The sequence below is a fragment of the Mesocricetus auratus genome, unplaced genomic scaffold (genome assembly GCF_017639785.1).
Source record: "Mesocricetus auratus isolate SY011 unplaced genomic scaffold, BCM_Maur_2.0 Super-Scaffold_100003, whole genome shotgun sequence".
Taxonomy (NCBI): Eukaryota; Metazoa; Chordata; class Mammalia; order Rodentia; family Cricetidae; genus Mesocricetus; species Mesocricetus auratus.
The window spans coordinates 95,288,809-95,316,366 of NW_024429188.1; positions in this window are offsets into that span (position 1 = coordinate 95,288,809).

The following is a 27,558-nucleotide window of genomic DNA, read 5'->3' on the forward strand; positions in this document are numbered from 1 at the left end:
GGAAATCAGTATGGCAATTTCTCAAAACATTGGGAATCTATCTACCTCAAGACCCAGCAATACCACTCATGGGCATATACCCAAATGATGCACAATCATACTATAAAGACATTTGATGAAATATGTTCATAGCAGCATTATTTATAATATTCAGAACCTAGGAACAATCTAGATGCCTATCAACAAAATGGATAAAGAAAATGTGGTATATTTACATAATGGAGTATTACTCAGGGCTGAAAAACAAAGACATCTTGAATTTACAGGCAAGTTGATGGAACTAGGAAAAAACATCCCAAGTGAGGTAACCTAGACCCAGAAAGACAAAAATGGTATGTTTTTACTCATAAGTAGATATTAGATGTAAAGCCAAGGATAAACAGGCTACCGTCCACAATCCCAGAGAAGTTAAGTAAAAAGTGGGACCCTCAGAGGAACACACATACAGGACTCCAGGAGGGAAAATAGTTAAGATTCACTGGGTAAACTAGGAGGGGGATTAGAATGGAGGGAGTGAGAGATTGGAACATGTGGGAACAAGAAGTCAAAGTTGGGGAAGGACAGAGGGAGAGAGCAATGAAAGACATATCTTGATAGAGGGAGCCATTATGAGATTAGGGCAAAACCTAGTGCTGGAGAAATTCCCAGGAATGCACACTGATGACTCCAGCTAAGACTCCTAGCAATAATGGAGAGACTGTCTGAACATGCTTTCCCCTAATTGTTTTCATAGAACTTACATCCAGTAACTGATGGAAGCAGATGCAGTGACCCACAGCCAAGCACTAGTCTGAGCTCTTGGAGTTCGGTTTAAGAGAGGGAGCAGGGAACATATGAAAAAGATGGGTCAAGATCATGATGGGGTAGAATAGGGGGAAGAGGGAATCATAGGCTAGACAGATCAGGTACCAGTGTGACCTCTAGTGATCTAAAGGGATGACACCAACTGGCAAGATAAGCAATAGTGGAGAGACCACCTCGAATGCCCATTCCTGATAATGAACTTGATGTCTATAACCATCCGGGAGCCTTCATCCTGTGACTGATGGAAGCAGAGGCAAACACCCACAGTTATACACTGAACTGAACCCATGGAACCCAGTGACAGAGAGAGAGGAGCGATGAGCAAATTGGCAAAGAATGGGCTGACAAAACCAGCAGAGACAGCTGATCTGAACAGGGGAGAGCTCTTGGACCCCAGACTGACAGCTGGGAGGCCAGCATGGGGCTGATCCAGACCCCCTGAATGTGAGTCAAGAGGAGGCCCGGGCAACCTATGGGGTCCTGAGCAGTGGATCAGTGTTTATCCTTGGAATACTAACAGACATCGTGTGTCCATAACACAAAGAGGGATGCTCTCTCAGCCTGGACTCTTAGGGGAGTGCCTGGACCCTAGCCTGAGTGAAATGACAGACTCTAGATATCCCCTCTGTGGAAGGAAATGGCGATAGGGTGGGAGGCTGGGGGGGGATGTTGGGGGTGCGGGAGGAGGGGAGGGAGAGGGAACTGGGATTGACATGTAAAACAAACTATTTAAAATGAAAATAATAATAATAATATTATTATTATTAAATGATCATGATGGGGAAAACCACAGAAACAGCTGAACCAAGCTAGTGGAAGCTCACAGACTGTGGACTGGCAAGTAAGAAATCTGCATGGGACTGAACTAGAATCTCTGAAAGTGGGTAACAATTATGTGACTTGATCTAAAGGGAGGACCCTTGGCGGTGGCACCAGGACCTATCCCAGGAATGAACTGTTTTTTTTCAAACCCATTCCCTATTGTGGGATAACTTGTTCAGCTTTGATCCAGGGTGGAGGGCATTGGCACTGTCTCAACTTGGTATGCCAGACTTTGTTGACATGCAAAGGAAAGCCTTACCCTCTCTAAATAGTGAATGGGGGATGGGAATGGAGAGGTGGGGACAGTAGAATTGGAGAAAGGGAGAACCAGGGCTTGTATGTAAAATGAAAACTTTTTAAAGAAATAAGAATATAGAGTTTATATAAAAACAAAGTATGCATTAAAAGTCTATTTCTCCCAGTTAAAAAGACAAATATATAATTATCAAAGTAAAATAATACTTGTAACAAAATGATATTTTTAAACTAGATTGAAATATTGTACAGAGTCATCATCTTTCTCAAATTATGTATTATAAGATAGAGTTATATTTTGGAATATGAGACTCATCAGGATGGTCAAATTAGTACATCATTATTTGTCATACCAAATTTCATATAAGATGTATTGAAATAGTCCATTTTCTCTTCAAAAAAGGCGCTATCTACTTAAGCAAAGTATGCCATAAAGTGCTTTCAGAAGGAAAGACCTTTCATTACAGGAAAAAATAGACTACTAATGGATATGAAAAGCAGTAAGTTAGGATGAGGTTCAGTGGCAGAGTTAAAATAAATTCAAAATAATAATCACATTGGCTTTAGAATACCTAAACATGAACAGATGTAATGTAGGCCACAAAGTCATATATTAGTAGAGAATATATGTTCTAAAACATTAATGTTTTCTGATGACATGAAAATTTACATATCAGAAGAGGGTAAGCTATTCAGTAAACAGTTTTATATTTTAATATTGTAAGTAAATGATGTAACTGTATATTGTATTATATTGTTTTCGTGTTGTCCTATCACATTTATATATATATTTGCATTAACAGCATTAATGAGTAGAATATCTCATAAAGAATAATATATTAATAAAATGCAAAAAAGAGCATGTGCTCACTAGAACATAAGATAATATCATATTTTCAATATTTGTATTTTGCGATCTAGCTATATGGTTTAAAAATATTTTTTACTTAACTTTTTACACGTTACTCTCAGTTCCCTCTCCCTTCCCTGCTCCCCCCTGGCCGCTCAATCCACCCAACCCCCCACCCCACTCCATCCCCCCTCTATCCCAGGAATGAATTGTTTTTTCCAAATCCATTCCCTATTGAGGGCAAAGGCTTCCATGAGGGATTTTCAGAGTCTGCCATATTGTTCAGGGCAGGGCCTAGGTCCTCCCTGATGTGTCCAAGCTGAGAGAGCATCCCTCCATGTGGAATGGGTTCCCAGGGTCTATTTGTATGCCAGGAATAAATACTGCTCTACTCTAAAAGGTCCCACAGATTGTTGAGGCCTCTTCTCTGATACCCAGATTCAGGGGGTGGTGGTGTCTGGATAAATCCCATGATGGCCTCTCAGTCATCACTCTGAGGTCCATGTGTTCACCCTTGTTTAGGTCAGCTGCCTCTGTGGGTTTCGCCAGCCTGGTCTTATTCTTTGCTCATCAGTCCACTTTGCAACTGGGCTCCAGGTGTTCAGTTCGGTTTTTAGCTGTGTGTGTCTGCCTCTGCTTCAGTCAGCCACTGGATGAGGGTTCTAGGATGGCATATAAGGTAGTCATGAATCTCATTATCAGGGGAGGGCATTTAAGATGCCTCAATACCAGGTGGTGTCATTCTTGTAGATCTGTGAAGTTCTCACTAGTGCCAGATCTCCCCTCCAACTTATAATGGCTCAGTATATTATGGTTTCTCTCATCCTTTTTCTCCTCTCCTCTCTTCCTGCTCTCCCAAGTCCGGATCCTACTCTTCTCTCCACTTCTCCTCCTCTATTTCTCCCATCTCTCTCTCCCTCCCCTCCCTCCCGCTCCCAGTACATTTAGGAGACCTCCTCCCATAACCATGCATATCTCTCTTAGGGTCCTCTCTGCTTCCCAGAATCTCTGGTGGTGGGATTTTAGGCTGGCAATTCCCTGCTCCATGTCTAAAATCCATATATGAGTGAGTACATGCCATTTTGTCTTTTCGTGACTGGGTTACCTCATGCAGGATGGTTTCTTCTAGTGCCATCCATTTGCCTGCAAATTTCAAGATTCCAATTCTTTCCTGCTGAGTAGTACCCATTGTGTAGATGTACAACATTTTCTCTATCCACTCTAGGGTATCTAGGTTACTTCCAGGTTCTGTCTATTACAAATAATGCTCCTATGAACATAGTTGAGCAGATGTTATTGTATGAGTGTACATCTTTTGGGTAAATGCCTAAGAGTGGAATTGCTGGGTCTTGTGGTAGGCTTATTCCCATTTTTCTGAGGAATCTCCATACTGATTTCCAAAGTGGCTAAAATCAAAAACACCAAGGACAGTTTATGCTGGAGAGGATGAGGAGAAAAGGAAACAGTCCTCCACTGCAGGTGGGAGTGCCAACTCATACAGCCACTTTGGAAATCAGTATGGAGATTCCTCAGGAAAATGGGAATCAGTCTATTACAAGATTCGGTATATACCCGAAAGATGCGCATTCACGCAAGAATGGATAGAAAAAATGTGGTACATTTACCCAATGGAGTACTACTCCGTTGAAAAGAACATTGGAGTCTTGAAATTCTAAGAAACCATCCTGAGTGAGGTAACCCAATCACAAAAGAGACAAACATGATATGTACTCACTCTTATTTGGATTTTAGATACAGAGCAATGAATTCCCAGCCATTTAAAAATTATTCAATTTCGTGTATATGAGTGTTTCGCACACTTGTGTGTCTTCACACTGATCTGTGTATGTGTGTGTGTGTGTGTGTGTGTGTGTGTGTGCAGTGTGTGCGTATATATCTGCCTAGTGTTCCTAGACTATAGAAAAGGAGAACAAGCTCGCTTTAAATGTGTTGTAGATGATTACAAGATGCCATCTTGGTTATGAAGTGAAAGTGAGTCCTTTGCAAGTGCTTTTTAACCACTTGCTAATCCCTTACATTTTCATTTTAAGACAGTTTTCCTTCAAATTCTTCCAAATGCATAGAAAATATATTATACTGATATGAATACTTCAGTATCACATTACATTATAGGTCATATTATATTCTTATGCAATATCTACTATGTTAGCATGGTATAAAATATGTAACTTTCTGTTTTATTAGATACCTTTTCATATTCTTTATCCCATTTTTTATACATGGTTGCCTTTTTCTCTCCTCAAAGTTTCTTAGAGTATTAATTTCACCATGATCAATGTGAATGAAAACATATAATCAGTAAGTTTCACAAAAACTGAGCTACAATCACAAATTAATACAATATTCATGCCAGGTAGGATGGCATATGCTGATAACCCATGAAACCTGGAGGTTGACACAACCTCAAGAAAACAGTGATTCTTAATTTTTTATTTATTTTGGAAGCATTCTTATTTACATATCCATTCCCTCTTTCTCTTGCCCTCCCATGCTTCCCACTGACCCCCCAACTCACACCCAATGGATAGGGAGGCCCTCCACAGGGGATCTTCAAAGTCTGTCACATCATTTGGGGGAGCTCTCTTTCCCGTATCTGGACTGCAGTAGTATCCCTCCATTGGGAATGGGCTCCCAAAGTCCATTTGTGTATTAGGAATACACACTGGCTCCATTGTGAGAAGTTCCGTAGATTGCCTTGGCCTCCTAGCTGGCACCCACATTCAGGGGGCTTGGTTCAGTCTAATGCTGGTTCCCCAGCTTTATGACTAGAGTCTCTGTGCCCTCATTTTTCCTGTCAACTGTTTCTGTGTGTTTCTCCAGTACCATCTTGGTTCCTTTGCTCATTTCTCCTCCCTCTCCGCAAATGGATTCCGGGAGTATGGCTCAGTGTTTAGTTGTGGGTGCCTGTTTCTGCTTTGATCAGCTACTGTATCAAGACTCGAGGAAAGGTAACCAAGGTAGTCATGCATCTCCTTATAGGGGAAGGGCATCAAAGGCAGCCTCTTCACTAGATTATTAGCTGGGGTTATCCCTGTGGATGCTCTAACATTTCCTCTGTGCCAGACCTCTGTCCAAATCTGTACTGGCTCCCTCTATCAAGTCATCTCCTTTCTTGCCCTCATCTATTTTTCCCCAAATGACAATTGCTTAATATGTGCAAGACACAATGTTCAGTCTCCAGTATTGCAAAATAATTTTAAAAAGGAAGAACATTTTCTGTATTTCTTTTTATTATGCCAAAGTAAACGTAAGTCTGGGTAATTTACAAAGAACAGGATTATTTTCCCCAAAATTCTATAATCTTTGTTTCTGTGCACGGCATTTAAAAATTGTGGTTTCATTGTTTAATTTTCTTTGGTATCTTGGATACTGCATATATTCAGGAGACTTAAGTAGGAAGCACACAAGACATATAAAACTCACTCCTATACATGTAAGAGAATGAGGAGAGCTATGCCGTGATTAAGTACATTTGAAATTCACCAAATTCCTAATAATAATCAGTTCAACATTGTAATTTTTGGGTACCTATTCAAACTATAGTAACTTTCATATAAACATTGAACTTTTTCCATGTTTAATGTTGTTACTTGCAAATTTACTACTGTTTATATACTGACATTATTAAGTTCATCTTTTCCTTCAGCAACAATACTACTTTTAATAAAATACTTTTTCTAAAGTGCATTTCAATCATATGTTCCCCTCCCTAATTCCTCCAAACCCTCTTCAACCAGGCTTTGTATACTCACTCATCTGTCTCAGAGAAAACCTCTTAAAAATGAAAATCAAAACAAACAATGACCTCCACCAACAAGAGAGAAGAAAAAACAAAAATCTACAAACAGAAATTTCTCAAAAATGGAATTCATTATATATTAGCAAATTTTTAATTAGTTGTAATATTTTTTTCTTTAAGGCTTTCTGTTTTTAGTATTGAGAACTATTTTTCTATCTCTAGAACACATATTTCCCTCATACAAATTACAGTAATCAAGAACATAATTCACTTCTTTGAACACTAGTAATATATTAATAATAATTGTTTCATTCTTCAATTCAAAAGCATACAATTTTTTTATTTCCTAAGACATGTTTCGAAGTCCTAATTCGGATGAATATATTTGTCAGTTTCTTATCGTTCCTGAAAAGGGATCCCAAAATATATGTTTTATTTAAAAATTGCTTTTCTTTCATATGCTAAATTTTGACTGTGCTCTTCCCCATTTTCCAGCTTGTCCAAGATCCTCCATGCTTCCTTACCTCCCAAATTTCATGTTCTTATTCTATATTTCTCAAAAAATCCAAAATCAAAATAAAGTTAAAATCCAGCAAATAAAACCAAAATAGAACAAACACTAATCAAGCAAAATGACACCACGCGAGCGCGCGTGCGCGCACACACACACACACAGAGAAACAGGAGTCTGTTTTGTGTTGAAATAGTGTAGGCATAGTTGGTGGGGAGGGCTGACCTGAACTGTGGTTGATATACCCAAGAGACAGAGGTCTTGAGTAACATTAGGCAAACAGAGTTTGTCAGATACAACTGGGCTTGCTTGCATACATATGAAATCACAGAGATTGTGATAACATGCAGAAGACTTTCACAAGTTCAAGTGGATACAACTTCCTACCCTTAACCAAGAAGCTATTTTGAAATTGATACCTACTGTGAAAGGAAAAATAAAAAGATTTGTGTTATTTTTTTCTGAAAAATAGATGTTTTCAATCATGCACTAGTCTCAATACTTTCAATTCATGGCCTAGTGAACATCAGCATGTTAACATTACTGATTACTTGTTTCTTTGCTTATAATGTGGGGATAAGTCTTTTTAGATCCCTTTTACATGACTTGTTATGGTCCTTAATTTACCTAATTAAGTGGTTTTGAAAATGGTACAAATTCTCTAAAAATAAAAAGAGCTGTAATTGCTACAGCTCATAAAAATAATAATAGAACCAAATTACATCATTTTTATTTTATTCATTGATATATGAGATAAAAAGAAAGTTATTCTTACTGTGCTTCTCAAGATGGGTATTATTGACAGAGAAGGCAGAATCATGAACACATTATTTCAAGAAGCTTTCATCAGAGCTAAACCATCACACCAGGAAAAGAAAAGCTATGCCTCACCTATGACACACGGAGGGATTTTTGTTCACAGAGTAGAATATGAATCCTTTTAGAAGAGGGATCTGAAGAGAAATGTTCAAAGACTAAATCAAAGCATGAGCTTCTTATGTTAGTCCATTTTTGAAAGAGAAAAAAAACAACAATAAGGAATATTTATTATTACCGTGCATTTGCAGAATGACTTTGCTCATTTAATTTTATTTCATCAGTATTTTTAATATTATGTGATATGCAATTTCTACATTTACTGGTCATTTTATTAAAAAATAACTGTTTATTGTACTAGTATTTATTGTCCTTTGAAGTGAGTAAACTGATTCACAAAAGTATTAAGAATGTTTCTAATGGAATAACACTTTGATATGACAGACCTGTGACATGCAATATTGAATCTTATTTAAAATTTAACTATCAGATCACTAAATATTTTTAAAACACAAGAAAATATAAATATTGAGGATGACTTTAATGAAAATTTTTATGTAGAATCCAATGTTATAAAAATATTTTAATTGACAGACCTTATAAGGACAGACAAAAAAAAACCCCTACTTTTCTGCCAGATGTTTAGCACACGCAGTGACTATATGATGGTAAATGATCATTGATCATCAAAATTCACATGCCAATGGAATAGTCTAATCTTCATTCACTGTTTATTCATTCTATGGCAGTCCTATGATGAGTGATCAAACCTAAATGGAAGAGGAAAAATAAATTTTCAATTCTTGAAGCCATAAAACTTCTCCTACTTCCATCAAACCTATTATGTATTACCAGATTTTATTCTTACTTTACCCTAAATATGCCGTGTATCAATTTGCTAGTTCTCCATATATCCCAGTGGTCAATAGGAAGACTAATATATTTTCTCCAAATATATATATACATATATATACACACACTATATATAGTATAAAAGTAAATTATTGAAAATAGAACATAAGCATAATTATCAGTTCTTTCTTTTATTGGAGTTAGTGGATTATTAATTCTGCTGACATGCCTCTTTTCACTATTTCTCTATTTCATGTCTTGGTAGATGGCAATTTCAGTGGTCTTTCAAAATCACGATGATTTGATAGCTTACTATAACCTTTAAAATTGTGGTTCCTGTAAATGGAGTTCTTAATTGGTCTAAGTAGTAAAATCCTAGAATCAGATGCAGAGGAAAATGCTGAGAAATTAGAGAGAAGGAGCATGCCACCACCACACCTTTCTTCCTTTGCATCTCAGGAGATCAAAGAGTGAGTTCCTATTTCTCCCTGCTTATATCCTGTTTCCATCCAGTTACCTCATGTCCTGCCTGTCTGTAAAGACCTCCAGGCCTGTATGGTTAGCTAGTGGCAAGATCCATTCTCTGTTCTTCAGATAGGCTTTATTTGTACAAACAACATATCATCACAGGTTCCTTCCGACATTCATGTTTGTTGGCACCCCAGACTACTTTCTGTTATTCAGGGTATTTCATCCAATAAAACTGTCTGAATTACCTTCCTTTATAGCATGATAAATAAAGACCCAGAGACAGAAATTGGGGTTCAAGTTTCAAGTTGAAGACGAGAGAAGCAAAACAGCCAACCACTAGCTCTTACCTCTACCTCAGCTCAGACCAAAGGGGCGATACTCAGACTGCTCCCGACTTCACTACTCCTCAGATTCACTCAGACTTCTATGTTTTCCTCAGCGTGACTATAGACTACTCTCAGACTGAATGCCGGCTCTGGGACCCTGCTCCTGTTTTATATACCTAATTCTTGAATTAAAGGATGTGATCTGAAGTGCTGAGATCAACTTTGTGTGAGCTGTTTCTTTTAGAACTGGATCAATTTCGTGTAGTCAGTGTGGCCTTGAAATAACAGAGATCTATGTAACTCTTAATCCAGAGTCCTGAAATTAAATGTGTGTATCACCAGTGCCTGATCTCTTTGGCTTGAGGCTGGTTTTGCTTTCTGAATCCTCAGGCAAGCTTTAATAAATCATAAATAATATATCACCACATTTCCTTTAAAAATACTCATATCTTTCTCATCTCTGTTGTCTAGATATTTTCTCAATTTACCTTGTTAACCTTGTTTTCAATTTCCTATAGCACCCATCTATAGTATGGATTGTTTTCCATACTTGCTTACTTATTTATTGCCTAGACTTTCACTGTTCATTATTAGCATTCAGGAGAGATCTCTTCTGGTATATTTTCAGACTCCTAAACAAGACTTGCTGTGGCAGCGCTTCAATGCTTCTTTTACAAAACATTAACAATATTAAATATTGTCTTAAATATTCAGAGGTAGCAGAGTTTAGATTTGAAGCTGAAAGAAAACAGATTTATATACCTAGTATTTTCAGTCAATTCAGAAGCAGTTTGAGGATCACCCACTTGGTCTGAGCTGAAGTACATGTAAGAGGTAGTGGTTGGCAAATGCAGTTATTTAATCTAAGTTGGCAGAATAGGCTTCTAAGTGATAACAACCAAATATGCCAATATGAAATATAATGAGATGAAGCAAAATCTATCATATTGGTGTTGGACAACCCAACCCAACATAAGGGAAAGAGTATTAATAGCAGGTGCAATAATCAGAGACCCACTCATTCTCACTTCCCTGCTTCTCAGGTTCACTCAGACTACTATGCTCTCCTCAAAATAACTATAGATTTTCACAAGTGTTGATAATTAGGTGATAGAAAATTTCCCTTTTCGGAAAGTGATGAAAACAGAGGATTGATGACCATGTGGCTGTAGTACTGTAGGTGCAAAGCAAATACCATATGGATCTTCATAATAAAACACCTTAGTACCTTTAAAGTCAGTTACAATATGCATATCCTCTAAATTATAAATCATTTAAAGTAAAATATATAATGATCTAAGAGTTAAAATGCTGAATATACAATGATTCAAATTTTTATGACTTAAAGTGGCAGATTTAAAGTAAAGCTCTATCATCTTATTTGCCTTTTTGCTCAAAATTGAAATACAGCTATTAGTTTTTACTGTGCCAACCTGGACTGTAGACACTATGTACTTCAGCATGCTCTTCCACAAAACATTGCCTATATAGTACATGGGTCATCACAGATATCTTACAAAATATTTAAAGGTGGGGTTAAGCAGTAACTTTTTTATACTCTGCTCAAATCATGTTAGAATATAAGATATAGGACCTGGTTGCTTTCAGTATTTGCTGTTTCTTTTCCATTTGCTTGTCTAGTTAGTATGTGGCAAAAAATCAGGTCCAAGGGTAATTCAGGAAATTTTCTCCTTAAGTTTCTCTCACTTGATTTGAAGATGCTTGTTTATCTCTCTGGTGACAGAAAACAGCTTTCGTTATATAAGACAATACACAAACACACTGAAGCTTTTAAGGCAGTGTACAAGTAGCTTATACATGTTTCCATCCACCTTTAGGGTTTCCAATAATACATGAAGTTTCTAATTTGTCATTATTATATCTACTGTACTTCAAGACCAGGATGGAGAAACCCATAAAAACAGCTGACCTGATCAAACTTGTTTCTGTTTCAGGCATTGTGGTCTAAAATTAGACATGGGAATAAAACAAATTCTTTAAATACCTTTCATAATTACACAATGGCAAATATTTTTAATCTTATGATTAAATATTATCTATGCATGTGTATAATCATATCAAATTTGAAATATATCAGTAAAATTTTCAGCAGGTTGGGAGTTATTACATTTCTTTTGATTAGTCAATGCAATATCTTGACTTAAAATATACCAAATATTTGATGATAAGCATATGAAGTGTACATTGTTGTGAACATACTATTATAAGATTTTAAGGTAACTGCTCCTATGTGTACTACTCTGCATATAGAAGTAAATATTTCAGCTACAGTCAGGATTTTGCTTCTAACATTTATTACTCAAAAGCTTAAATGTATTTTTATTCGTCTATTGTTTTCAATAATTTTCTGGTGTACAAACATTTGCCTCCTCAGACACCAAAGGAAATGTTTTAAACTGTGAAATTGATTTCACTCTAGATATACATAAGTAACAAAATTCCATTTGATTAAAGAAGCATATACATCCATCTATCTATATAACTGGGTGATTCTACAGTAAATCTAGCTTTTTAGCTGTTAAAATTAAACCCAGGTGCACACATGGAAATATGTAGGAGAAATTGCTGCTCAGCCTACCGAAGTTGCAGTCACCCTGCCTAGGTTTCCAGGCCATACGGCATGAGCATGCACAGAAGGCACTTCCTCCGTGAACCAAGTCTGCATCTATGCCCAGAGACTGCTGAAAAAGAGACACTTGACCCAGAGACACCAACAAGCAAAGGGCAACACAACAGAGTCAGTCATCTGAGCCAATTTGACCTTGGAAGGGGGTATAAAGGCAGGCCTAACTTCCTTAATAAACGAATCTGCAGCGAGCTCTGCTACTCACTGACTCCTGTTGCCTGAGTCCTTGGTGCTTAATCTTATCACACACTCCCTTAAGGGGTGCCCCCCAAATATATATATATATATGTATATATATATATATATTATACTCATTCACATATTGTATGTAACTATTTTTCATAATCATATCCTTCTACCAAGCAGATATAGGATCAAGCATTTTGAAAACACTTGTAACTAATAAAATAAAGTGTTAGTGTTACTTCTCCAGTTCTTATACTGAGTGATCAGATGTCTTCCTTAACCATAAACTACCATCTACACACATGGTGCCTCCTCTTGGCTCAAGCAGTAGAACAAAAAAAAAGTATTGTCTGCTTTAGAAAGATCAGAAATTATATTTTCCCAATCATATAAATCACAGTTTTATCAAGGTATTTCTTAAGCATAAGCTATGGGGAAGGTTCAGTTTATCTATGTAACTTCTTTCCATTTGTTCCATTATTTCATTATTCTCTTTAATATTGCATTAGGCTTTTCTTATGTGTATATGTTTTATGTCTACTTTCATACAACTTGAAACTCTTGTGATGATACATTTATCTTCATGAAACCCTTTAGTCCTTCGTTGTAATAGTACTTAAGACCAGTGGTATTAAGATTAACTCTTCCCTCTTCTACTGTCAAGAGAGTCACAGTTTAATAAGTGTAATAGATAGACTGATTTTGCTGTTTTGCCTGTCTTAATCGCTTTATTTTTCAAAGACTCGGTAATAAGATCTCTATGGAGAATTTCTCCCTAGGTTTACTCAATTTTTCATCAGTTTACTTATTGTTTCTTACTATGTTTAAACATTCATAAGTCATTATGTCTCAGTTATACTGATATATCCTTCCTCTGTAATAACAATAGTTTATCACACAGTACTTTTTTTCAATGGTAAGGGAGGCATTTGTAAATAATCTATTGTCTGCTATAGTTTTTAAAATTATGATTGTAAAATTTATATTTTTAAAAGATTATAAGCCTTTAAATTCCATACTTGTCTAATTGATCCTTAATTTTGAATGGATCTGACGAAACATCTATGTAATCAATGTTTAAATTGGCCATCTCATAAACTTTATGAAATATATGATAATGTTTTGATTATGCATGATTCCCATGTCTAGTATAGCATGTGCCATGTTGTATGTGATTGGTATTGAATTGAGCTGAACTTAAAGTAACAGAAACCTTAAAGCTTCAATGCTTATGTCGTAACTGTCTTCATTTACCTTGTTGTTTTTCTCACCAATAAATTTGGCTACTAAAATAACTAACAACGTAAGACTCTGACACATTAATTTCATAATATGTATGGGGTTTCATGCAGCAGTAAGTATACTCCTGGAACTTTAAATATAGCAGAAACAATCAAGCAAACAAAACACATTGCCTGAAATACAAGTACTCCAAGAAGCAATATTTTTTTAATTTTTTTTATTTAAATTAGAAACATGGATGCTTCACATGTCAATCCCAGCTCCCTCTCCTCCCTAGTCCCTCAATCAGACCCCAGTCCCCCATCAAATATCCACATCATTCCCCAGGGAAGGTGAGGCCCTCCTTGGGGGATCTCCAAAGTCTGTCATTTCATCCAGGGCAGGACCTAGGCCCTTCCCCATGTGTCCAGGCTGAGAGAACATCTCTCTCTTTGGAATGGGCTCCCAAAGATCATTCATAAACCATGATAAACACTGATCTACTACCCAAGGCCTCAGAGATTGCTGAGGCCTCCTTACTGACACTACATTCTTGGAGTCTGGATCAGTTCCCTGCTGGCCTCTCAGCCATCAGTCTGGGACTCAAGAGCTCCCCCTTGTCTGGTCAGCTGTCTTTGTGGGTTTCACCATCATGGTCTTGACCCCTTTGCTCATCACTCCTCCATCTCTGTCACTAGGTTCCAGGAGTGCAGTTCAGTGATTAGCTGTTGGTACCTGTCTCTGCTTCCATCAGTCACTGGATGATGGTTCTAGGATGGCATATAGGTAGTCATCAACCTTACCATCAAGGAGGGGCAATTAATGTAGTCTCTCCACTATTGCTTAGTTTCATAGTTGGTGTTATCTTTGCAGATCTCTGAAGATCTCACTAGTGTCAGATCTCTCCTCAAGCCTGTAATGACTCAGTGTTTCATCCTGCTCTCCTCCATTCTTACCTCGACTCAAACTTTCTGCTCCCCCCATACCTTCTTCACAAGGCTTCTTATCCCCCTGCTCAGGAGATCTTGCCTCATTCTACTTCTCTGGGGTATCATGCATCTCTCTTGGGAATCTTCCTGTTTCCCAGACTCTTTGGCACTGGGATTGTAGGTTGACACTCCCCTGATCCATGTCTAAAATCCATACATGAGTGAGTACATACCATGTTTGTCTTTTTGTGACTGGGTTACCTCACTCAGGATGTTTTTCTAGTGTCATCCATTTGCCTGCAAATCTCAGGATTCCATTGTTTTTTTTCTGCTGAATAGTACTGCATTGTGTAAATGTACCACATTTTCTCTATCCACTCTTCGGTTGAGGGGCATCTAGGTTGCTTCCTAGTTCTGGCTATTACAAATAATGCTGCTATGAACATAGTGGAACAGACATCCTTGTTGTATGAACGGGCATCTTTTGGATATATGCCTAAGAGTGGAGTTGCTGGGTCTTGTGGTAGGTGTATTCCCATTTTCCTGAGGAATCTCCACACTGAATTCCATGGTGGCTGTACAAGTTGGCACTCCCACCAGCAGTGGAGGAGTGTTCCCCCACTCACCAATCTTCTCCAGCATAAAATTGTCATTTGTGTTTTTGATTTTAGCCATTCTGACAGGAGTAAGATGATATCTCAGAGTTGTTTTGATTTACATTTCCAGATGGCTAAGGATGTTGAGCACTTTCTCAAGTGCCTCTCAGCTATTTTAGACTCCTCTATTGAAAATTCTCTATTTAGTTCTGCAGCCCACTTTTTAATTGGATCCTTCTTGAGTTCTTTGTAAATTTTGGAGATCAACCCTCTGTCAGATGTGGGGTTAGTGAATATTTTTCCCATTCTGTGGGCTGCCTTTTTGTCTTGCTGTGTCCTTTGCCTTATAGAAGCTTCTCAGTTTCAGGACGTCCCATTTATTAATTGTTGTTCTCACTGTCTGTTCTACTGGTGTTATGTCCAGGAAACTGTCTCCTTTAACAATTCGTTCAAGGGTACCACCCACTTTCTCTTCTAAGAGGTTTAGTGTGGCTGGATTTATGTTGATGACTTTGATCCATTTGGACTTAACTTTTGTGCATGGCGATAATCAATCTGCATTCTTCTACATGCCAAACCCCCTGAAGCAGTGGCCCAGGTGATCCAACAGCTAAAACAGCTGAGATGATGCAGGCTTGCAGACTACAAAAATACAGGAAGTAGCAAGGTTTCTGTGGATTGTCATAATCCTCATGATATGAACAGCGCCCCCAGCCAGCAGGAATCAGTTTGGAATGAACAATACCCAAATTCCCAAATATTGTTTATAAATTTTTGTTTTTGTTTAAACGGCGTTGGTCATGAATAGTTAATGATCACAGCCTATCTCTTCTTAAAGGTAAAAGGGAGCTTATGTATAGAATTGCATACTATGTATTTGTATGGATTTTCATTTATTGATACAAATTTAAGATCAGTTTTGTGATATATTTCTCCTCTTGTTTAAATATTGTGTTATACAGCTCTTTTAAAATGAAATGTATAATTAAGAACAGATTATAGATAGTTACCTATTATAGTCAAAACCTATAGTTAGGTTAGTTAGTATTTTTAGATATACAGAGATATAGTTGTGATGGATAGATATTCTTTAAACCTTTCAAAGACATACTGAATATATAGCATTCAAATGGTTTAGGGTTTTTCTTGTCAATGAGAAATGTCTGCTCCTGGCAGTACCAATCTACATCAGAGAAGATGATGGGCACCAAAGAAACTCATTATGGAGTTTACATTCAACATGGTGAAACTAGCCATTTGGGCAATAAACTGCTCTTGCATGGACTATTTAACTGTTGTTGTGTAACATGGACATGCAGGACCCACAGGAAAGCGACTGCTGAACTTTCAAGACAAGATGGACAGTTCTAAAGCGTTCGTGCTTCATGGAAGAGTCTTCCAGACATTCTGCAGATCACAGAAAATGACTGACAAACTGCCAATGCAGATGGACAGTTTAAAATTTCATGCTTTTCTGAGAAGTCTGCCAGACACTATGGACTGAAGATGGATGCCCCAACATTACAGAGGAACTTCAGGTGACTGTCCAGGTAGCAAGATGTCTCTGTCAATTTTAGTGTTTATATTTTATTCTTCTGTGGTCTTTGATGGAGTTGATGACAGATAGTTATAGTTATAGTTATAGTTTTCCTTAGTAATGACAAAAGATAAGCTACACATAAGACTTTAGACTCACACGAATAGGATAGATGATAACATGCTTTCTTTAAACTTTACTAAATGTTAATGCACAAAATATTGTAACTGTAGTTCTTACTTGATAACTGTTTTGTTATATATAATTTGACTATGTTAAAGTTAAAACCTTTCTTTTTATTTAGACAGAAAAGAGGAGATGATGGGGAAGGCCTTTTGTGTACATTTTGTCTCATTGGTTAAATAATAAAGCACTGTTGGCCAACAGGGAAGCACGATAGGTGGGACAAGGAATCAAGGAGGATTCTGGGAAATGTAGTCAAGAATAGAGAGTCACCATGTGATCCTCAGAGGAGAGGACACAAATCTGGTGTTCTCAGTAAGATAAGACCTTATAAAAATATGTATTAGTAATTATATAATTAGTAATTATAGGTTAATAAATAGGTTAATAAATAAGTCAGAGCTAGCTATTAAGAAACCATAGCAAACTACCAACAGCTTGATAATATAGCATCCTGGGTGTTCATTTGGTACTGACATGGCTCAGGGACCAGGCTGGTGGGAAGAATCATGTTACAGGTGGGTTTGATGCCACCACAGTATATTGCCCTTATCTAGGGTTGTATACACTTCAAATAGTTCAAAATTGTGGCACTACTCATACTTCACCAACCAGGAGAACATCTTGTTACCTTTCAACCAAAATTATGAGAATTGTAATCTATCTAATTGTGTGTTAATTTTTAATAATAATACTGGATGTTAATAATAATACTGGAGTCATAGCATTGACCTGTTAATATTTGCAAACTTTGTTGTAGTATGTAAGTGTTAATGGATGGAAAAAGTCAGAACTCATTCCGAGATGAATTTGACATTATGCTAATGAGTCTTTCGATATGATGTAATTTAAAAGGTACATATATATTTTGATGTAGCTAAAATGCTGCACACACCCAGGTCCAATTTCAAAAGGCTATTCCATTGTGGTCATCATTTATTCCTTCACTAGGAGACATTGTAACCATAGGAACATATGTATTGCTTGGCGTTTTCAAGTTGCTTATTAACTCTTAATGGAAAGTTGGCTCAGACATGCATGGTGGCAAGCTATGTGCACTCCCTTAATTTTTTTATGAATAGAGGCTGCTAGTCAAAGATGGGTAATATCTTTTTGCCTCCAGACAACCTAAGACAGGGCACGCATGATGGAATATGTGTACCAATGGCAGCTAATTCTGAGAAGTTAAAAAGGACAATGTAAGACAAAGTTTTCTGTCTTGTGGCTGAAGCACGAGCGTTTTATTTTATTTTAATTAAGAACAATCTTATTATACATATCAATACCAGTTCTCTTTCCATCTCATCCTCCCATCTCTCCCCACCAATCCCCCATCCCATCCCCCATCTACTCCCCAGGGAGGGTGAGATCTTCTATGAGGAATCATCAAAATCTGTCAAGTCATTTGGGGCAGGGCCTAGGCCCTCCCCTGAGTATCTAGGTTAAGAGAGTAACCTTCCATGGGAAATGGCCTCCTGAAATCTGTTCATGTGCTAGGGATACATCCTGGTTCCACTGCCAGGTACACATGTTAATTAATTAAATTAAGAAGTGGGAATTGTCAGGGACCATACAAGTGGCTCAGTTCCATAGTAACTTAAGGTAAGAGAGTTCAAACCTATCCTTGCCCTTTCAAGGTTAAAAACCTAAGACCTAAAGGTCTAAGGTGTGGCTACTGAAGGATGTTTTGCCCAAGGTATGGTCATTGTGTATCTTACCTAGATAACAGAATAATTGATCTAAGTTTCGGTTATTAGATGTCACAATTCTCAAAGCTAGAAAACAAGAGGTTTGATCTAAGGTGTGGTTATTATATGTTTTGATAATTAAAGAAGTAATTGTTTCTGTTTAGTCCTTGTATCTTTGTTAAGGAAGTCCTTTTGTGTCCCCCATTTTTGGTTGGAGTATATAAGGACTTTAAGAAATAAACTTAGGGTGGATCCCAGTATTTATTGGATGTTCTCCCAACTCTAATTTCTGTTGCTTGTCTGTTTCTATCATCAATCCACACTCTCTTTCTCTGGTACAAACTGGAAAGGTCAGCAGGTTCTGACAGTGTATGATTCTTTGGAACTGGAGCTATAGATGATTGTGATCTACCCTCTGAATGCAATATGTGGAAACTGGATTAAGGTCCACTCAGGCTACTCATCACCTCCATTTATACAATAATATCCATTAGATTATCCTATATGGAGTTTCAAATATCTTGTTTGTTCTATAAAAACTCTGATATTTCAGAGTCTTAAAAATGAACCCAAAGAATAATAATGCATTTGAAATATTTAGAAAACTACATAATCTTACTTTAAAAGGCAAATTAATAAACTGACTTCTAATAATATTTATTTGGATCCTACCTCAATCTTTCATATTTAATAACATTTTATAAACCTAAATTTCATTTTGAATTAGATAATATGGAGCTATAGTAGTATATTTAATGCATAAAAATGAAATGAAAAATAAACTTGAAGAGAAAGATTGTTAGAAGTGATTGCATCTTCATTCAAATTTTTGATCTAATTATCTTTGTTTTCAGTATTAAAAGTTTACTTTTAATATCTTAAAGAAGTATCTTAAAGAAGCTCTAGATAGAGCTTAAGAACTAATCTTTACTTCTGCCTATTATTGTTTATTTTCATTCAACATTTCTTGGCAGTCATATCCTAGGAAATATTCATAATTCTTTCATGAGGCATTCATTTGTAAACTCTAGGGTAAAGAAAGAAATATGGAGAAACATAAGTAACCATTAGGTACTGTCACTCAATTATACTGTATTTTTTTTCAATTATACTGTATTTATCAGTTCTTCTGAGATAAGAAAACCCTCAGATCAAATAAGAATATTGTATGTCCATTTATATACTATGGATAAATGCTGATCCACTACCAGAGTCTCCATAGATTTCCCAGACCTGTAAACCGACATCCAGATCAGTCTGAAACAGTCCTATGCCTGTTTCCAAGCTATCAGTCTGGGGTCTAGGAGCTTCCCCATGTTCTCAGGTCAGCTGTTTCTGTTGGTTTCTCCAACCTGGTCTTGACCCCTTTGCTCATCACTCCTTCCTCTCTGAAACTGGATTCCAGGAGTTCAGTTCAGTGTTTAGCTGTGGATGTCTGCTTCTGCTTCCATTAACTCCTGGATGAAGGCTTTGGGATGTCATATAAGGTAGTTATCAATCTCATTATCAGAGAAGGGTATTGAAGGCAACCTCTCCATTATTGTTTAGATTGTTAGTTGGTGTCGTCCTTGTAGAGCTCTTGAAATTTCCCTAGTGTCAGATTTCTCTTTAAACCTATAATGACTCCCTCTATTATGGTATCTCTTTTCTTGATCTCCTCTATTCTTTACCGACTCAATCTTCCTGCTCCCTCATGTCCTCCTCTCTACATAGAGGGACACTGTCTCAGCCTAGACACATGGGGGAGGGCCTAGGCCCTGCTCCAAATGATATAGCAGACTTTGAAGATCCCCCATGGAAGGCCTCCCCCTCCCTGGCAAGAAGAAAGGGTATGGGATAGGGTGTCAGTGATGGGGAGGAGGGGAGGGAGAGGGAACTGGGATTGACATGTATAACAACCTTGTTTCTAATTTGAATTAAAAATCACCATAAAATTATATGTATACATGCATATGCACACACACACACACACACATACACACACACGCACATTCATAACACATATTCCTCTAGAGGTTGAAGTTACTGTGTTATGTGTAGTGTGCTTCTTTTATTTAGATAAAAATATCTCAAAAATATTTGAAAATGAAAATTTTTGAACTGATAGTTTTACAGATGAATAAGAAAAATCACATAATTACTTATAAAGTAAAGACAATAAATATCTAATGTAATAACCTATTTTATTATTGGACACTGCCACAAACAAACTGACCAAATTACCTGATAGAGGAATCCATTAATAATTCTTTTTTCATTTGAATAAGGAATGTCTCTAAATTTTCAGTTACTGTATTACAATCTTTAATCAGGAATGCCTTGTATTTCAAGAAGACATCACTAAATTTCATGAGACAATTTTCTATTGTGACATTCTGAGCATTTAGTTTCCAAACCATTTATATTGTTATCTTATTATTATGAGAAGGCTGAATTTCCCAGGCCTTTTGCATCTAGGGAACAACAAGACTGCTTTTGGCCATGGAAAGTAGGCAGTAGTGGAGGCCATTTGCATACTGAATGGTAAGAATCAATGTCATTCACTCACTTTCCCTTTTCTCATACACACACACACACACACACACACACACACACAGAGAGAGAGAGAGAGAGAGAGAGAGAGAGAGAGAGAGAGAGAGAGAGAGTGAGAGAGATTCATAGTTGCTAAATAGCAATTCAAGAAAGAAAGAAATTCCATTATGAGGATGCTAAATGGAGAGACCCTGAATCACTGTTTCATTTGAAACTGTGCAATATAACAATAGTGATGTTCAGCTACTAACAGCTAGCCTTCCACAATTCACTGAGAATTTCTTATCTTCTTCACATCCAAGAGAATTATGTAAATAACAATGATATTTTACAAGATCCTATGATTGAACAGTGAATCATTTGAAAGCAAGATACAAATCAATGATCTGTGTTTAAATTAATATTATTTTCAGTATTAATAAAATTACCATCTTGGTAAATACTGACTTAAATTCCCTTTTACTTTTCAAGTTCAAATAATATCTACAGAAATTCTTCAAGAAGAGCATCATTTTACTCCTGCTGGAACTATAATTCCCTTACTCCTTTTTGTCATAGGTGTTGCTGTTACAGTTATTCTTGCCTTGGAACCATTCTATAGAAGAAAGAAATTCAACTAAGATTTTGATAATTATTGAAGAGGCCAAAGTCATTCTTTCATAACCAATAAGTTAAGTCCTATGCTATTATACATTTATAGTGCATTATCACTTGCTGTATCCTCTGTCTGAAAGTCCTTACTCCTTAAGTCTTCTTCCACCCCCATGTATGTACATATGTTCATCACTTGACTAATAGCTATGCCCAGAAACTACATATATATATATATGTATATAGATATACATATATCTCAGTTAAAGTTCTCTTCTCTTAATCCAGAGTAATAATGAACATTTAGACATCTGAAATAGTTATTTTTGTGAGTTTACACATGAAGTGACGTCTAAAATAGTTTAAAGTAAGTAAAGCAACACATAAAAGAAAACAACATGAAGCACTTGAATATCTAGAGAACTTATGCCAAATCTATTATTTACCTGCAAGATTTTTAGTCTGTGCCTAATACGACATTTTTGCTTTCAAAGACAGAAAGATTATTTGTGCTTCAATTATATACAAAACTTCTATGTTATCAATTATTAAAATGTCTTTTGTCTACATTCCTGTAGTTCCCTGATGTAAAATTTAATTCCAAATTGTGTTGTATACTATTAATTGCCTTTTCATTCTACATTGAGATTATCACAGATGTTGGAGCATAAGAATTGGAGTTTGTCCTATAAACATATAGAATTTTGTTTAATAATCACTGGCAAATGACTAGGCCCTCTTGCAATCTATTAAATCCTGCAATATTTATACACAGTGTTTTGACATATAGTTTTGTTCCTTTTCCACACACTCCTTGTATTTGTCATCCTCTGTGCTAGAAATATTATTATTGATTTCTGATTGAGTCATTTATCAATTGTCACAAAACCATTCCTTTCACATCTTTTTTCTTTTTTATATCTACTTCCCTCATCATGCTCTATATTTCAGGATTTGAGATATATATTGCATTTCCTATTCCATCTTGATTATTTTGGTTCTCTATGTTTACATTCTTAGAATAGTAATCACAATAAACTTCCAAATTAAACTGTCATTTATTCTAAAATCATCCTTGACTTTCTAAGGATATTTGAATTCTTCCTTATTTTACTCTAAGTCTCCATCAACTACATAAGCCTACTTTGTCAGGTTGCATTCTGTCCAATTCATGAACTACTCACTACACTTTAATATGTATTTGTTTTATTCCTTGCATTTCCTCAATCCACTGCCTCTTCCTAGGATGACTTTTACTTCATCTCTGTGTTTCAATGGCATAACAGTCATTAAACATAGTTCCTAAGTTTTAGCCTGTTTTAAACTTTCATCATGTTTTTAGTTCCTTTGCTTTCTTGTGTCACATTGCACGCTGTACTTCTCTGATGTTATTTGATTATATTCTGTGTTCTAATAATTGCTTATCAACTCTATAATTGTTATCTATATATCTGTCTCTTCTAGTTTTCATTGCAAACTTTTGGCTCCAATATTCGTTTGCATTTGTAGTAACATATTGAATAAAAAACCATATATGTATTTAATTATATTTTTCATCGACCTATATGAGGTTCTACTTTCTATACTCAACCTCATGGTATAGGTACTAATGGGGCTTGCATAGAACGATCATGGCTATTCTTTGTCCCAAATCAAATAATATGCTCATTTATAGTTTCCCAAATCTAAATAGGAGCAAATATGGTTTCCTGGACTTCGTAGTCATCAAGTGCATAGGTGGTATATTATCCTCTATTGCTAGGAGGAAGTATGCTATAAAATCAAGAGACACTGAGAACCGTTGTTTTCTTGCTACTTACAAATATATGATTTGCTGTTGAAATATAGATAAAAGCAGATAACCAAACATCTCTGAAGACAACTCAAACTTTTGGTTCTTTTCCAATGAATGAATTTAAGACATGCAAATACAGATAATACAGGGATTACAAAATGGAAAATTTCAAAAACAGTGACTTAATAAATGCAAGTCAGAAAAGGATCCTTGATTTATATATTCAATGGTATTTACTAACATGTTTCGAAAACTATAATACTGTATGCTTTTTCCCTTGTGTTCATAATAACATCTTTTCAAATTCAAGCAGCATAGGAGACAAAAGCCCAGACTTGTATTGAGTGAACATCAATATTAGTAAAAAGAGAAATTATTTGAGAAGTAAAGACTGACTATTTCTTCTCAAAGGACAGAGATACTTTCACATAAAGGTGTAAAATTAAGCTCATTTCTGGAGCATCATTGTATTTAAGTAACTAAAGAATTTTATCAAAGAAGAATCATAGTCCCCAACTTAAAGCACAAATATTGCTGTCCATTATCTTGTAGCATGGTAATACATTCATATGCGCATCCTTTTACTAGTTGCCTGTTTATTTCCTGAAAATTTCTACAATTAAAAATGTTAGCAAGGAAGGACCATCATTAGGCTTTATATTCCCAAAGACTTCACTTAACATTATAGTTACAAATGTATAATATAATGCAATTATATTTTGTTGTAGACTGTTGCTTATTAATGCAACCATGTCAGAACCCTGAGGAACTCATATAGCATTCAGGAAATTTTTTTGGATCATATTATTGAACAACTCACTGTTTGTTAGAAAACCCTGATACCATATAAAATAATAACAAATGACAGTGTTTATAAAAATGTTCTATATTGTTTATACTATAGCGGTTATTTGTTCATATGCAATCTATAGCTAAAATATCATGCATTGTACCATACTATAGAAGTTCTACCTCGTTAGGATCAATTGCTGTAAATTAAGCTTTGTATTTATGAAAACACTAAAGTCTACATAATAAGGACTGTTATGCAAAATATAAAAGATAAATGTAAATAGCTTTTCATTTAAATATTTTATTATATTTTTTTTGGCATGTGTGTGTATGTATGTTCATGTGCAATGTAGGGAGAGTAGAGAAATATTTTCGAAGTCAGTTCTCTTCTTCAAACATGTTTGGCAACAGGTGCTCTTACTTACTGACCCATGTGGCTTGTTCCCAACTTATTTTTTATAAACTATTTAAACAAAAATTTTTTCAATACTTTTATTTTTTACTCATATAAGTGTGAGATTTATTTCAGTATAAGCTGACATGATTCTAACATTTTTTTCATAAGTACCACCTACTTTCTCAAAACTACTGTGTATAAGCAAGACAGGTAAAAGCTTATTCCTGTTTTTTTTTTAATTACAGCAATTTTGCTCTCTCTTTCCTCCTCAAGCCCTTACATATACTGCCCCCCCTCTAAAATTCAAAATCTCTTTTTCCATTGCTTGTCTTGTCCACATACTGTTAGGTGTAGGCTTGGTTTTTCAAGACAGGCTTTTTCTGTGTAGCTTTGAAGCCTATCTTGGCAATCGCTCTGTAGACCAGGCTGGCCTCGAACTCACAGAGATCTGCCTGCCTCTGCCTCCTGAGGACTGGCATTAAAGGCATGCGCCACCACTGCCTGGCTGTATGTATAATTTGAAACTAGAAAACCGACTGAGTGTTTTTCTCAGGGGAGGATCACCTCTCCTGCTCCAATTTTTCCTTGGTTTCCTGTAGTTCTTTCTGAGGGTTTAGGCCTCAAGAACTTTTGCCCATGCAGTTTGACATGATTTTTGGTGATCTCCCTGTTTAGCTCCTGTTTAATGGGTATAGCTTCAGATGTTACCAGGACACACAATCTCAGATAAAGGAAAAAAGGTCCTTTGACTCTTAGAATCTTTCTGGCCTCGCTTCTGTAATTTTTCCTTAGCTTTAGGTGTCAGAACGTTTTTCAGATGTAGTCATTTGGAACTAGGTTTATTAGCAATGGGGAAGGACATAAATATAGGAGAATGTGAGGAAGAGTAAAGAATAGCAAGAAATAAGTGATCTTATAAGGGAACTGGAAAAATGGGAGACTCCTTGAGTGGGAGAGGGAGGTAAGGCGAAAAGACGGTAACTCCTTATTGATGAAGATACCATATACTTCATAAAAAGGGGTCAGAGAACCCTGAGCAAGAGTGACTTGAATGCTCCCTCCCTGAGGATTAGCTTTCATGGTACTAGAAATTGGCCATGCAAGTTTACAAAGATGTTAGAAAACCAACACCCCTAAATACCTGTGATACCTTTGATCTATAACAATTATCAGCATGGCATCATAGCCAATAACTCTACAGGTACAGTAGTGTTATGCATACTTTGGTGATAACCAAGATCTCTCTAAGTGGATTCATGGTCCATTCAACAAGTGGGAGACCATGATTGATACTAGAAGCCTATGTAGCTGTTTAGTGATAATGAAACCATGGTTATTGGAGGAGAATTTATAACCCCTACTTTACTAAACCATGACAATTTCAAACAAAAACCTTTAAACAATTAAAATTATACACACAGATAATTGTAATCGTTACCCCTCATCAATGAAACTTCTCTTTGTAATAGATGGAACTCAATATAAGTATCAAATTTTTGTTGTAATAAGGAAAATAAATAAAAATGTGAACAAAAAGTTGAGCAGATTCCTTTAGATATCATAAAGTAAGTACATATTATTAATGCAAGTGTATTAAGTCCTCTTAAATTAGATTTTGATATAAGCCTCTACCTCTCTTTGTTCAGCTATGATTATTTGGTTACTAAAGTCTATTCAGTGATCAAGAAATTTAGCATTTTATTTCACAAGAATGTATATGTCTGTTCCTGACCCAATTATTAACTAATGTACAAACTAATATGTATTATCACATTTTACTTTGAGAATATCATTATATATTATCAAACAGACTTATTAATGACTCATATTTTGCTACTCATATTTTATAAGAGGTTAAATAACTACTCATACGTGACAAAAGAATAAACTAAGATACAAGATTCATGGGACTTGGGTATTACTTTGGACAGGTAATTTAATTATTCATGTGCTTAATTTTTAATTACAAAATTATCTATCTTCAAACTAAGTTTTATTGGAATTTTTAAATTTGTGTTTTTGTGACATTTCCATACAATTTTTGCATAATTTTGTAAATAATCCTACTCTGTACCTATCTCAAGGTTTCCTGTCTCTCCTGTTAACCCTTCTACTCCTCCTAGGAGCCTCATTTTCTGATTTCTATTCACATGTATTCTCTAATCCTGTCCCCCAATTCAAACCTTTGTGACCTGTCATGGTCATGGTTCCTACTTCTAAATATTCTGAGACTGGATTCCTTCAATGTGTTTTATGTTTCTAGTTATATTCATTTTTTCTGAAAATGATTTCATTTTGTTAAATTCCTTTTTTTACACATATCTTCCTCAACTATATATATCAGCAAATATTGTGTCATAAGCTTTATAGTGCATATCAGTTTTTAAAAGCCTTCTTTCTACTCACCAGAATTATTCTTGGTGAAAAATTTAATAACTAAATGCTGTTTTTTAAAATATTTTTCCTTTTTTCTTTAAATTAGAAGCAAGCTTGTTTTACATGTCCATCCCAGTTCCATCTCCCTCCTGTTCTCCCCTGCCCTCCAGTAACCCCCATCCCATGCCGTTTCTGCTTCTCAGGGATGGTGAGGCCTTCAAAGTCTGTCATATCTTTTGGAACAGGGCCTAGCCACCACCCCTTGTGTCTAGACTGAGAGAGTATCCCTCTACATGCCATGAGCTCCCCCTTGTTCAGGTCAGCTGTTTCTGTGGGATTCTCCACTCTGGTCTTAACCGCTTTGCTCATCACTCCTCCCTCTCTGCAACTGGATGCCAGAAATTCAGCTCAGTGTTTAGCTGTGGGTGTCTGATAAATGCAAAGTAACCATTTCTATCATTCCACTGGAGTAACTTAATATAACTTCATACCAAGCAGTAGGCTAAGTGTCTTGAAGCTATAAATAAATATCCCTGGCCATACTTTCTAGATCCGGTCATATTTTTTTCTCATGTAAGTTAATAATTATGTTGATTCAAACTTGAAGTAGTTTAAATAAGA